This window comes from Lepus europaeus, chromosome 16 (assembly GCF_033115175.1).
Source record: "Lepus europaeus isolate LE1 chromosome 16, mLepTim1.pri, whole genome shotgun sequence".
In the NCBI taxonomy this organism is placed as follows: domain Eukaryota; kingdom Metazoa; phylum Chordata; class Mammalia; order Lagomorpha; family Leporidae; genus Lepus; species Lepus europaeus.
The window spans coordinates 32,170,458-32,185,720 of NC_084842.1; the positions used below are offsets into that span (position 1 = coordinate 32,170,458).

At 36.2% G+C, this 15,263-nt stretch overlaps 1 pseudogene; it reads right to left on the reverse strand.

Annotated features, from left to right (window-relative positions):
• Nucleotides 1-10,202: 10,202 nt before the first annotated feature.
• On the reverse strand, nucleotides 10,203-14,728 carry LOC133775055 (large ribosomal subunit protein eL30-like; annotated as a pseudogene).
• Nucleotides 14,729-15,263: the final 535 nt, after the last annotated feature.

Below are 15,263 nucleotides of genomic sequence, written 5' to 3' on the forward strand. Positions count from 1 at the left end.
ATTGTTCCCATTATAGAAATACTTCTTCTAAATTGTCTTTTTTATTTCAATTGGATATGAGAATGCATTTTGTAAAGCATCATAGACATGATTGTGAGTTTTGCTTGTACCATGCCTCAAATGGAAATGCTATCTTATTTTTTACTGAATAACTATGCACTAGAAAACCAGTTTTTTTGAAATATTAACAATACAGAAAATATTAGAGAATGGCTTTGAGTTCCTCATGAAATCCAGCAAACTCTACACCTCTGATCCACTGTTCAACATGGGGCTTAATTTGTTCAGTGATACATATTTTCCCAGTGGGTCATTTTGAAATCGCACAAGACCCCCTAAAATCTGCACTGAAATGTGGTCCCTTAAAGTTCCCTAGAAATGCTATCCGGGGTGCCACATGTGCTACCAGAATTTGGGGTGCCTTACGATTTCACCACAGGCTTATTACTAAATCCCCGATATTAATAAGCCCAGGAGGGTTCTTGCCCAATATTTAGAGAATAATTCTAAATATCGGCACAGATAAACAAGGCAGCATGGTATGTTTTAAGCTTTTATTTAGTGCAAGAGGTATCTAGGAAAGTGAAGGCTTTAGTTCAGGTAGGAGAGAGGGGAAAGTCTGGAAACTAGAGTAGCATCCATACCACTCAGAGAGCAGGCCAAAGCCATGTGCAGCAAGCGCCTTGAGCTGTTATCCACCGCTTATCACTGGCAGCAACACAGAGGTAGAGAGCCTCTTGCGACACTCCCTGCCTTTATATATATTTTCCACAGGGGAGTGGCTTGTTGCCAGGTGGGTGCTCAGGTATGATCAGGTAGAGCCTGATGTCACATGGGGGCATGGTGGGGGTATCAGGTAGGGTTTAATGTCACAGAGGCATATTGAAGGTATCAGGTAGGGTGTGAAGTCACACAGGGGCGTGGCAAAGGCATGGTCTTCCAACTCACAAATCTAACCAATTTTAGCCTGTATGCCTGCCTGCTTCAATTTAATCACACCAAAAAGTATTAGCCTCTTTAATTTGTATTTACAACAGCATCTGGATGAATTATCATATCACCTTTAATCCTCAAGTAGTCATTGCAGCATGAGGAGCCAAACTGAAACACATTCATTTCAAAATAATTAATTAATGAGAATACTATTTGAAAATCATAAATATTATTTTTATCATAAATATTATTGTCATCAAATGCACAAAATGTGAAAAATATAGAAATTTATGTCACCATCAATAGTATAAAATGTGACACCTGTTTGTCCTCTGAAGTTTGTGACATCTGTTTGTTTCTCTGAAATTTCAAGAAAGTTAACCTTGAAATAAATATAGTGGGATAACAAACTTTATAAGTTGGACATTCCAAATTCAATGATTTTTCCTGATTTATCCTTTTTAATTGATCATATCAATGTAGTCCTGGAGTTAAAGCAATTATTCAACTTTTGAGTGCGGTTTTCCCCATCCCTCTAAAAATCAGAGAATAGCATGAACAGAAGGCAGAGAGAACAATGTGTCTTTCATTCTTTTATCTACCCTGTGATTCCATGACACAAAGCAGAATAAAAGAGCCTTGTTTGCCCCAAATCCTACAGAGGTCTATGGTATACATTATTTTATATCTCTGCAATTATAGAACTTGAAGAACATAGTATATCATGGATAATCCGTGTTATTAATGTTTATGGTAGGTACAAGGAAAGCAATTAATTCCAGAAAATAGGATCTATTATTTCATAAATTTCTGTTGGTCTAGCATGTAAAATAATCATTTATGAACTAAATGTAGTATGTCAAATAATCATTTCCAAACTAAATAGACATTATTCTTTATAGTAGTAATTGAAAACACAAACACACGTGTGTACAATTTAGTGTACTGATCTGACGATTTTAATGGAATGGAAACAAAACAAGGAAAGATTTCTATCTGTCCACTCTGCAGTTGTAAACATGACATTTATGGAGCATAAATATGTTGCTCTTGGAGAACTAAATAGTATTATATGATAATCAAGACTTTATTGACATATAAGTATTGTTCCTAAGTTAGTCCCAAAGTCACAGTTTCATGAGCAGTTTTCTCTTCCAGAATCCAAACATTAGCTATACTACCACCCTTTCCTCAATCCACACCCATAACCTCCTGCGAAATTCCCTATGACAAGACTGAGAAGAAAAAAGTCAAGCATGTGACACGTCATTCTAAATAACAAAAGATATCACCAACCCAACTAACAGCTGTGGCATCATAACGCTAACTAGTGATCCAAAGAAAGAGATGTGGTAAGTCATCTCAACTCAATTCTAACTAACATATGATGTTGACTTTACCAGAAATTATTTTTAAAGATTTATTTATATATTTGAAAGTCAGAGTTACAGAGTAGAAAAGACAGAAAGGTATGTGGGGGAGCAGAAGAGAGAGAGAGCAAGCAAAAATATGTGCCACAATGGCTGGGCCAGGCTGAGTCCAGGAGCCAGGAGCTTCATCTGTGTCTCCCACATGGGTGGCAGGGGCCCAAACACTTGGGCCATCTTCTATGGATTTCCCCAGAGCCTTAGCAAGGAGCTGGATTGGAAGTAGAGTAGGTGGGACACAAACTGGCACACCCGCATGGAATGCTGGCATCACAGTCAGTGGCTTTTACCCATTACATCACAGTGCCAGCTGCTCAGGAATCATTGCTGAGCTAAGATAAAGACTTGCTTTGCTTCATGGCAATAATCAATAAGTATACTCAGTGGCTCAAGGAAACAGAATTTGGAGGACTGCCAAACAGGAAGCTTGAAGCAATGGTGTATAGATGAATTGCTCAGACTTTGCCCAAAGTTGGAATAGCTATGAATTATGTGATCGCTCATTAAAGGATCCTCAAGGCCATGAAATCTTCCAGCAAAAAATATAGACATTGCAGCCTAGAAATGTCAAGAAGCCTTTCTACAGTCTCTTCCACCTCACCTCTTTTCTACTATTTCTCACTATATCAATTAATGACCAATATAATAACTTTGTCAAAGAGAGTAAAGAAAAGAGTCATTGACTTAGACTTACTCTCACGAAACAAATAGTCATATTTTTGGAGCACTCATATTCTTTCATATAAAATGCAGTTGTTTTAAATTTGGTTTCCTTTCTACCACTTACTTCTTTTAAAAATATTTATTTATTTATTTATTTATTTGAAAGGAAGAGTTCAAAGAGGCAGAGGCAAAGTTTGAGAGAGAGAGTTCTTCCATCTGCTGGTTCACTCCCTAGATGGCTGCAACGGCCAGAGATGTGCTGATCAGAAGCCAGGAGATAGCAGCTTCCTCTGGGTCTCCCATGTGGGTGCAGGGGCCCAAGGACCTGGGCAATCTTCTACTGCTTCCCCAGGAACATTAGCAGGGAGCTGGATCAGACGTGGAGCAGCTGGGTCTCAACCAGTGCCCATATGGGATGCCAGCACTGCAGGCGGCGACTTTACCCGCCACACCACAGCGCCAGACCCTACCACTTAATCCTAGTTCAAGCATACTTGCTTTAATTTTTTTTCAATGACCTGTACAACATTATGAAAATCCATATGATTAAAACATTTTATTTAAATAATTCATTACATGAAAATACTGTTAATACAATAGGTTGATTTTCATGCCATTCATTAGTGACATGACTTTAAATTTGTATTTGCCTGCAACTGTCTTTTTTTTCTAAGCTTTATTTATTTGTTTGAAAGGCAGAGTTACAGAGAAGCAGAGGCAAAAAGAGAGAAGTCTTCCATCCACTGGTTCACTCCCCCAAATGGCCGCAACAGCTGGAGTTGTGCCGATCTGAAGCCAGGAACCAGGAACTTCCTCCAGGTCTCCCATGTTGGGGAAGGGGCTCAAGGGCTTGAACCATTTTCCAGTGCTTCCCAGGCCATAGTAGAGAGCTGGATCACAAGTGGAGCAACTGGAACTTGAACTGGTGCCCATATGGGATGCCGGCACTGCAGGTGGTGGCTTTACCTGCTATGTCACAGTGCCAGCCCCAACAGTCTTGAATTGTACCAATTGTATGGCATATTTATAAGTATTACCCTAATTTCTCTCAGAAGTCTTGAGAATTTATTTCTGTAGCATAGTGTTTCTTTTTTAAAAAAATGCACCTACTTCATTATTCTTATCTTTTCCATCACGTAACAATAATTCTTATAATATGGAATGACAAATTGAAAAATTAGTAGTAAACTTAATAAGGTGAGCAGCACCATGGCATAATCCCTGTGACTCCTGAATCTCCTATGGGCACTGGTTCAAGTCCTGGCTGCTCCACTTCCAATCCAACCCCCTGGTAATGTGCCTGGGAGAGCAACAGAACATGGCCCATGAACTCGTCCCTGTCCACCTACATGGGAGGCCTGGATTCCTGATTTTCACTTGGCCCAGCACTGGCCGATTGGCTATTTGAGGAGTAAAACAGCAGATGGAAGTTTTCTCTGTCTAATAAATACATAACATCTTGAAAATAGTAATAATATATTTAGTGATTTGTTTGATGTCTTGTAGTCACGCTAGCTGTGCTTGATAGCATTTTCTCTTCCTTAGTGAGAAGGTATAGTTTGAAACACACATATGCATACACACAACTAGAGATGGGAACAGTAATCATGTCTTTCACTATTACATCTGATTATTCACTATTCTACAGTAGCATCTGATTGACATAGGAGTTTTGATACTCTAGTAAGAAATGCTTCATTAGTGCACACATATTGATCTCTTTAAAAAGGAAAATTTTGCACTAGTAAGCAACACCAAGAGCTATCTTGATGAATAAGGTGAATACTGTAGGGCACTCTGTAATGATTCCACTACGGAAAGTCAAAACACCAAGGGCTCAAGTCACCCAAGGTTAAAATTTTAGGTTATGCTACTGGTGACAGACAATATACTGAATTTGACTATCGTGTTTGTGTGTTTAAATTCCTAAAATGAAATATATATTATTCTGTATCAAAGTACTCTTCTGATATTGATACCAGGATAATGATGCTAAAGAACATTTATGTACTTTATTAAAATGTGCCAGACAGTGTGCCAAGTATATTTCATACATGACAATTTAACCTTACACTCTGATGCATTATTAAGCTATATATTATTAGGATGTGTAAATCTTAAAGTTGATGGCCATACCCTCCTAAAATGGGTCTTTTTTTGTTATGTGATAGAATGAGCATTTCTATGTAAGTTAAACACTGTTACATTTAACTACCAGAGAGGATTGAAAGTAAAAATAGACAAGGCTGAAACCTGACTTTTCTTGACATTTTAGCTCAATGGTATCATATTGAATTCTTCATCCAAACATGATGGCGTCACACTCACTCTTTTCTCCTCACCATTTTGCTCTTTTTAATTCAGCAATTTACTGATTAGAATCAAGAAAGCTACTGCTGCTAAATAAACATAAGTGCTATCATTATCTTTAAATAACTGTGTTGAAAAACATAGACCACCTTAAAAATCCTAAAAATAATTTAATCAATGACTTTGAATCTTAAAGCATATGAAACTGCTTGCTGAACTTTAACAGATGCAAAAGGAAAAAAAATCAGCTGTTTGAAAATATAATGATTATCTGCCAATAAGTGTTCTATATAGACTTATTTCTGATTTTTATACTGTCCAGAATTCTCTGAGTGATGTCTTTAATAGAAGAAAGGCTTTCTATCAGCAAACACTCACCAACTTTCAGCAGGCTTTGTAAAAGGTTTTCTGATTTGTCTTACAATCAGAGGGGCAATTGTTTCATTTTGATTCTCCATGAAATCCAATGTATCCATTTTAGTCTGAGTGACAGGCATGGATTTTTCTTCTGGTGAATTTTTCTGTGCCATTCTAAATGCAAGTCTGATGGACAAGGCTTTCATAAAAGGCTGGACATTTTTTTTATATTTCTCTAAAAATTGAAAGCATCAGTGGATGGTAAATATTTATGTAATATTCAAGGGGTTTGAATTCTTATATGAATTTATATTTATGTAAAATATACTATATGCATAAAAATCAATACATTATTTTTTGTAACGTGTGCATTTTATATGAAACGTGCATATAATGACAGTGTTTTGAAAGATCTAAATGAAATAAAGATAGCAGTTTATTTTAAATTGTTTAATATTCTGAGTATAAGAAATTTTATCTGTAAATAACCTAAAATATGCCTGCTATGTAAACCAACATAAGGAAGATCAACATCTAGAATGTATTAAAATTTGCACTAATTGCCTTCCTGTTTAATATATATTTTTAAAAAATGGGCCAGCATTGTGGCATAGTAGGTTAATATATTGCCAGAAATGCTGGCATTCCATGTGGGCATTGATTCAAATTCTGGTGACTCTGCTTACTATTCAACTCCTTCCTAATGTGCCTGGGAAGGCAACAGAAGATGACTCAAATGGCTGGGCCCTTGCCATTCATGTGGGAGATCTGAATGAAATTCTAGGCTCCTGGCTTCAAGCTGGCCAGTCCTTGGGCTCTTATGGTCATTAAGGAGTAAACCAGTGGTTGGAAGAGCTTTCCCTGTCTTTGCCCCCAGTCCCCAACTCTGCCTTTAATATATATAAGTGTTTAAAAAAATTGTGTACTTAGTACTTAAAAATCTTTGCATCCAGTCGCAGGTGGTGTGGCTAGTGGGTAAAGTCACTTCCTGCAACACTGGCATCCCATATAGATGTTGGTTGAGTCCTGGCTGCTCCATTTCCTATCCAGCTCCCTGCTAATGTCTTGGGAAAGCAGCAAAGATGGCCCAAGTGCTTGGGCCCCTGCACCCATGTGGGAGGCCCAGACAAAGTTCCATACTTCCGGCCCAGCCCTGGCCATTGCAACCATCTAGGGAGTTAATTGCACCTGTATAGAAGATACCTCTCTCTCTCTCTCTCTCTCTCTCTCTCTCTCTGCCTTTCCCTCTATCTCTGTACTTCATTCAAATAAATAAAAATGAATATTAAAAATTTAAAATAAATTTATCCTTACAGCAAATATATCACAAATCACGATAATTTTGCTGATGCTAAAAACATATACACACTTAAATAAGTGGTGCTTCAGAATAGTCATCAGGCTATGCAATATATTTAATCAAAAAAGCCAGTTTTTAAATATTTTTATATTTACTTTTAGATGTCCCTGGAATATTTTTACAGTGCTCTGTGGTGATCACTCGAATTGGTAGTATTCATTTTTTAAATACAGTAATCTATATTAATAATAATTTTGTCAAAGTAAGATATATATGAAGTAATCTTTTGTATATCACAAAATGATGATTCCAAATGTTTTTCCATTTGAAGGTGACACATTTGGAAAACAAAGGTTGTCTTGTCCTTTAAAGAAGTAAATTTGAAGGGACCATCTACATAAATATATACTTATGGTATGCATATAAATTAATCTTATTAATGTAACTTCATGCTTCTCAAAGATGGTAAATCATATAAGGTCATCTTTAGTAAAACACTTTCTTTGAAACTCCAGCAAATTCTCACTGAGAACATGTCCTTAACATTTCACCTTGGCAGGCTGGCGCCGTGGTTCACTTGGCTAATTCTCCGCCTGCAGCGCCAGCACCCTGGGTTCTAGCCCCGGTCAGGGCGCCTGATTCTGTCCCAGTTGCTCCTCTTCAGTCCAGCTCTCTGCTGTGGCCTGGGAAGGCAGTGAAGGATGGCCCAAGTGCTTGGGCCCTGTACCCGCATGGGAGACCAGGAGGAAGCATCTGACTCCTGGCTTCAGATCGGCGCAGCCCGCCCCAGCCGTAGTGGCCATTTGGGGGGGTGAACCAACGGAAGGAAGACCTTTCTCTCCGTCTCTCTCTCTCTCTCACTCTCTAACTCTGCCTGTCAAAAAAAAAATAAAAAATAAACATTTCACCTTGGTGATATCTTCTAAGAGACAGATAAATATTGCATTTAGAATATCTAGAGAAAAAGACTGTTACTTTGTTCACTTTCGGAGAAGATAATCCATCCAATATGGTCGTCACAGAAAGCAAATTATATCCTAAACATTAATGACTGAAAATAATTTATAAACTTTTAAAAGAAAAGGGAAACCAGAAAGGGATGATGGATCATCCCAGAATGAGCAAGCCCACAGCTGTTATGCCTGAAAGGAATGTCATGGGAGTATGCTAGTTTGCTCGTGATACCATAACAATTTAACAGATAGAGTGACTGAAAATAGGATTTTTCTCTTGATTCTGGAGGATTGAAATACAAAACCTGCCTGTCAACAAGCTTAACTTTTTCTTGAGGCTTTTCCCTTTGCCATGTAGATGACTGTCTGCCTTCTCCACGTGTCCTCACATGGTCTTTCCTCTGTGTGTGTTTGTATCCTAATAGCCTCTTCTCACAAGGACAATCACCATATTGGATTATAGCCTATCCCAACAACACAATTTAAAACCAACTCAATAAAGCCGCTATCTCCAAATACAGTCACATTCTAGGCACTGGGATTTACGATTTCAACCTGTGGATTTGAGTGAGACAAGCTCAGTCTGTAACAGGAAGTAATGCTAAAATCTGTCAGGTAAAGCTACAAGAGGAAATTATCCAGTGGAAGTCGTCTGCAGAGGATACAGCTGTTGCCAACATCTTTCACTTTTTTGTTCTTTTAATTCCTAGCTGAAGTCAAAGAGAAGTTAAAAGGGAGTCTAGCCAATGAATCCTACTAATGTAATGAAAATGATAGAGCGAAAGAAACCATGGAAGGACAAGTCTGTCAGTTAACACCATCTACCTCTTTTCCCCCTCTCATTTGTCTGAATAAAATACTTTCATCCCCAACACAGGGGACCCACACATTTATATCAGCCATTGAATTATCACAGGTGATTTTATTGTACTTGTGTTCCCCCACAAAAAAATATATATAAAATTCAAATGACATACATGAGGGAAGAGTTCCTACAAAATAAATCTCCATGAAACACAGCTATAAATTGTTCAATCCATAGCTTCCTTCTTTTTTTTAAAAGGTCAATACATTTTTTAAAGATTTATTTTGTTAATTTGAAAGACAAAGTTACACAGAGAGGTAGAGCCAGAGAGAAAGAGAGAGGTCTCCTGTCCACTGATTAACTCCCCAAATGACAGCAATGACTAGAGCTGAGCTGATCTGAAGCCAAGAGCTAGGAGATTCTGCTGGGTCTCCCATGTGGGTGCAAGGGCCCAAGGACTTGGGCCATCTTCTACTGCTATCCCAGGCCATAGCAGAGAGCTGCATCAGAAGTGGAGCAGCGGGACTTGAACCAGTGCCCATATGGGATGCCAGCAATGCAGGCCAGGGCTTTAACCCGCTGCGCCACAGTGTTGGCTCCCATAGCTTCCTTCTTACAGCAACATCTTCATCTTCCTCACCCAAAGCTCTATATGTTTGGTCAATATATGTTAATGTTCTTTCTGTTACATAACTGGTTAAATGACAATATTTGAAAATGCTACAATCCTGGAAGAAGGGTACACAATATATTGAATTCTTTATTTTTATTTATTTAAATGTATTGAAACATTTATTTATCATCACCATTATTAATTTTACTTTACTTTCAATTCATTCCACACAACTGGGATTAAAAATGGATAGTGTTTCCCTCCCTAAATATGGCTATCACAAAATGACTAGAGTAACATTTGAAGGTGTCAGTATTCTTGTTCTCAAAGGTTTCCCTTAGTTGAATGTGTGTCCACTAAAACATTCAGATGTTTAATCTTTATGTGTATAGTATATGAATTCTGACATATCCATCTTGACATCAAAATAGTTTTTCTGTCCTAACAATCATGTGATTTATTTATTCATCTCTCTTTTCCTGCCTCCTCCACAATCAATCCCTGCTGAGAATCTGATTTTAAAGAATCTGATTTTATTTGTACCGATTTTATATGAACAGAATGACGTATAACTGGAATCATAGAATGTGTGTCTATTAAGGGTGGGTTTTCATGCATTGGTTGGAAGTTTCTCTATATGAATAGAGGCTTGATAACTCATTAATTCTTATTGCTAAATTATACTGAGTCTCATGGATGTACCAGTTTACTTACTTATATGTAGAAGGACAACTTGGTTGCTTCTAAATCTTGTCAATTATGAATAAATCTGCTGTGAACATTAAAAAACATACAGGTATTTGTTACACATTTAAAAAAGCACTTCAGATCATGTGTAAGGTCAATTGTTAAAATTCAGTTTCCTGTGGGCCGTGTTCTTAATTTTCAATAACATGTACATTTCTAGATCATTTATGATTATTTTAATCATTTCCACAATTTTCTCCATAGAATTTAACTGCACTTCAAAACTCCAACTCATTATCTGTGCAAAGTTAATAGGAAAAAAAAATACCATCAAACTTCACATTTCCTAATGACACTTGCAGCCTTAATTATACTTCAAATATGACTAGGATAGTTAGAAATACTAATAAAACATATTGAATATGCCTTTGTAGTCTATTGATCCCAATGAGAAAATTGTTCTTTATATTAAATAACTCTGCATCTTGCTAAAAAGGAAAAAAGACTCATTTGTATAAAGCAAATATATTTGTGCTATTTGCAGGATTCCAAAGATGAGAGTTTAGCTTCTAAGAAGAAACTTCAATGACCATGTCACCCCAAAATCTTTTGTGGCATGTAACTATCAGTTGCCATATGCCTTTAATAAGTTTATTTTGCACTCTTATTATATTAGCTAATTTCAGTACCAACCAGGGAGCAAACATTTACCCATCTATTACTTTACTAGTTCTGCTAATAATATCCCTCAGATGGTATAATTAGGAAATGCAGTGACACTGTTATAATTTTTTAAATACAGATACTTAGAGATAGTTCACTTTTGGATGTTACCCATTAATTTCAGAGATCTTTTTAATCCATTGTATTTTATTTCCTTTGGTTGCCACAAGGGTCAGAGCTATGACTTTAGTGCAAATTTAATTGCCTTGGTTCATTCTTTTCCTAAAGTAGAGCTACCTTCTTAAAAATTGTTGAAATATAATATAAACAGTCAAGTATAAAGTATCAATTTTCTAGCTCCTATTAAATAATGGTACTATGATTGGCTTTAGAATTTTGTTCCAATTTCAAATAATAAAGACTAATAGTTTTTTGTTAAAGAAATCCAATTGTTCACAACATTTCTGAAGTTTTCTGTAAGAAGTAATCGCAAGGTCACTGTGAAGCCACATAATAAAACTAGTCTCATTAATTTGTACTTTCACCTCATCCTTTACCTAGATACTTTCATACAATTTATTCACTATATTAATTTCTTTCTTTTAAAAGAAATTACAACAATGTGCCAAGTTTCCTTTACCTATGTATGGACATTAAACTTGAAGCACCAAGTTTGAATCTAAGATGTCAGATAAGGACTAATATCCATAGGACATCACAGAAGTTGATGTAAGTAAGAATCTGAAAAGATTGGATGAGTAAAGTATATAAATTTAAACCAGGAGAATTTGCTAATGGAGATAAAAAATAAGATGACCAGAGTTTTGGGAAGAAAATGGTTGATGGAGCCTGCTTTGTAGTATAATGGGTTAGGCTGCTATGACCCGGCATCCATGGATGAAGCTGCTGGCTCTTGGCTTTGGCCTGGCCCAGCCCCAACTTTTGGGGCCATTTGGGAAGTGAACCAGCAGACAGAAAATCTTCTCTCTCTCTGTAATTCTCCCTGTTTTAAACAAATAAATCTTTTTAAAAAATGTTGATGTACCTCCAATATATCATATATGGATTTCTATTAATTTTTTTTCATATTGTGGAATCCATGGACCTCAAGTGCCTTCCATCTTTGATTGTACAAATGCTTTATCTTATTCAAGGTCAGGTAAAGTGTTATCACTTCAATCACACAGCCTGATTGATCATCTCAAAACAATTACTCTCCCTTTTATTAAAAGTTACAATTAGTATATCATCATATAACCAACATCACCTAGGGAAATGTTGTTAACTTTCATTATTTCATTTTACAAGTATACTCTGTGTTAATATATTTTCAAATCCTTGTACCACCGACCTCATGTGTTGGCACATAATAGATATAATAATTAAACTGAAAACAGTTCATATAATATGTATAGAAGCACTTGACAGCAATGATTGTAGTGAAATTCCCTGGGTTTTACTCCAACTTTATCAGACGTTCAGTATTTTTTTAATTTGTATTTGGTGTAGTTCCTCTGTCAGTAAAAACAAGAGTGATGTTACCTTTTAGGAATTAGTGAACTAACCTATGCAGTAATTTATGCCAGATCCAGGACAATAATAAGTAATCAGTAAGTATTGTTTGATAGCAACATTTATGTTGATGATACTTTTATGATGTCAAAAGTACTTATTTCATACATGAAAACAATTAATTACTGGGTGATTTACCTTTAGAATTATTACATATCAATTGCAATTACCAGAACAATAATTTAATCATAAAGTAGGAATTATGAAATATTCAAATAATATCTAGGCATTTTAATTCACTTTTGCTTCATTTCACATAACCTATATGGGTTTTCTTAATTTATCTTTATTTAAACATTATTAATTTTATTTAAGTTGTCAGTCATTCACATTGGATAAATTAACTTCTTGCCCTTTAGTATCAATGATCTGTTTACAGAGTACCCTTCCCTTACAGAAAACAACAACTGATCAGATTAAATGAGTAAATGAATCTGCCAGCTCTCTTCTGCAGAAAGAAGTTATGGGTAAATATCATCATCCCTAAGATAATTAGAGGTAAATTGATTGTGGTGTCAGATAAGAATAAACAAAATATTCATATCTGATCTCACATTTAGGTAAACTCTTGTATCTTTGGTTTTAGATCCAAGTGCTATCAACAGGGAAACCAAAGTGAAGTATATAAATAAATGTTATGGAAAAGAAACATTTTAAAGTATATATTTATTTGAAAGGTAGAGCAACCGAGAGAGATGACAGAGAGAGAGGGAGAAAGAGAGAGAAATTTTCCATTGACTGATTCACTCTACAAATGGCCACAAAAGTCAGGAATGAGCCCAGACAAATCCAGAAGCCCAGTACGATATCCATTGCTTCCAAATGGGTTAACGAGGATACAAGTTCTTCTACTGCCTTCCAAGGCACATTAGTAGGATGTTAGATTAGAAACAGAGTATCTGTATTAGAATTGGTACTCCAATACATGATGCTGGCATCCCAATTGGCAGCTTAACCTGCTGCTGCACAATGCTGGTCCTCAGACCACTTCTTTGTGCTATGTGGAATATCAAGGTAAGCAGATTATGATCCTAAAACCAGATAATTGGGAGAAAACTGTACAGTTAGTAGAATATCACATGTAAAATTTTAGGAATGTACATACACAGTAATGTGTTGGGGTTTGCTGCTTACTTATTTTTTTTTCAATACAGAACTGCTTTAAGTAAATGGAGAAGGGTTAACAATTGTCACATAACTACTCATAAGTCAGATTTTTATAATAAGAAAAACAAAGGAGCAACTTGAAGAAAAGGTGTATATACAACAGACACATTGTATAGTGTGATTTCTGGAGTACTTTCTAGAAATACACAAAGCATTGCCTTGGGTTTTTTCTCCAGAGAGTAGATTGAGGAGCTGGCTTAAACAAACAAAAAGAAAAGGTAAATAAAAAGTATGAAATTGGGAGAAATTTTTCAGAACATGTAGAGAAGTATATATTTTACATAATATATAGTGACCTCTGTCTAACTTTGGAAACATATCTCACTCTGTTTTGATAAAACTGGAACATGTAATACCTTTTCTGAAGGAACTGAAACATTCTTCATTTGAGATGTTTCAGTTTTAATAATGTTGCAACATTTAGAAATTGCAAATTAAAACCACATAGAAATGCATTGTTTTGGTTGTTTGTTTTTTCCCTAAGATCATCTCCCTTCACTAAATTCTCCTCTTTCTCTCTCAGACACACACACACACACACACACATACACACACACAGCTCTGGACAGTTTATTAAAGAAATGTTTTGCATGGTGTGTTTCTCACCAGTCTGTTCTGCCATGCTTCTAATGATAGATTCACCAGGATCAACGGTAGCCACTGTGCATATACCGTGGTATTTTTCACAATCTGTGCCTACTACAATATGTAGTGATGGATGCTAGATTTAACCAACAAGTCCATAATACCCTGTTGTGGATTTCCTCAAAGCTGCACAGTTGTTTGCCAAGATGACCAGATTCATTTTGCCTGTCTGACCATCTTTGGAGTTTTCATATACCCTAGCAAGTCATTTTCCATTTTAATAAGAAGTTGAGGACCTGCATTCTGCCTGCCGCATCAACATCCAATATGGGTGCCAGTTCATGCACTGGCTGCTCATCTTTAGATCCAGCTCTCTGCTTATGGCCTTGAAAAGCGGAAGAGAGCCCAAGTGCTTGGGCTCTGCACCTGTGTGGGAGACCCAACGGAAGCTCATTTCTCCCGGTTTTAGATTAGCCCAACTCCTGCCATGGTAATCATTTGGGGAGTGAACCAGTAGATGGAAGACCTCTCCTTGTCTCTCCCTCTATCTCTCTGTAACTCTGCCTTTCAAATAAATAAATGAAATCTTAATATATATATATATATATATATATATATATAAATATATATAACAAGTTGAAGCCTAGAGTTAATCAACTCCAGTGATGTCTTCATCTTCTTTGCGACCATCATCTTCCTCCCTTAGGTGCAGGATGGTTCCCAACCAACCATGACTACAAAGATGACTGGGGAACGAGACAGGCCCTTCACTCAATCTTTTATCTTAAGTTACGTTCATGATTAAATTTTAGTATTTTAGAATTTCCTTAAATTTCAAAGGAGAACTATTACAATTAACATATTTTCTCTTCTACTTCTAGTTCTCCTACTTCTGTATTTACAAAATTTAATGTTTTATACTCTTTGCAATGTCAGGAGAGCTACCATACACTCAAAAATCCAATATGTTCATGAATCAAGTTATTAGCTACAAGATATAGGTATATAAATGTGGACATGTTCGTAACAGCACAGTATAATTTCACTTAGTGAGATGAACTAATGATTGGAATCCAAAGGCACTGGAGATTAAATACTTCTGCTCTTTATATCAAAATTTATTTTTTATTCTTCTATGCAATCAACAGATTGCTTAACCTCACTATTGTTTTTTTGCAAAATAATTTGCTATTAAATCACAACTACCTTGAAAAAACAGATATATTTT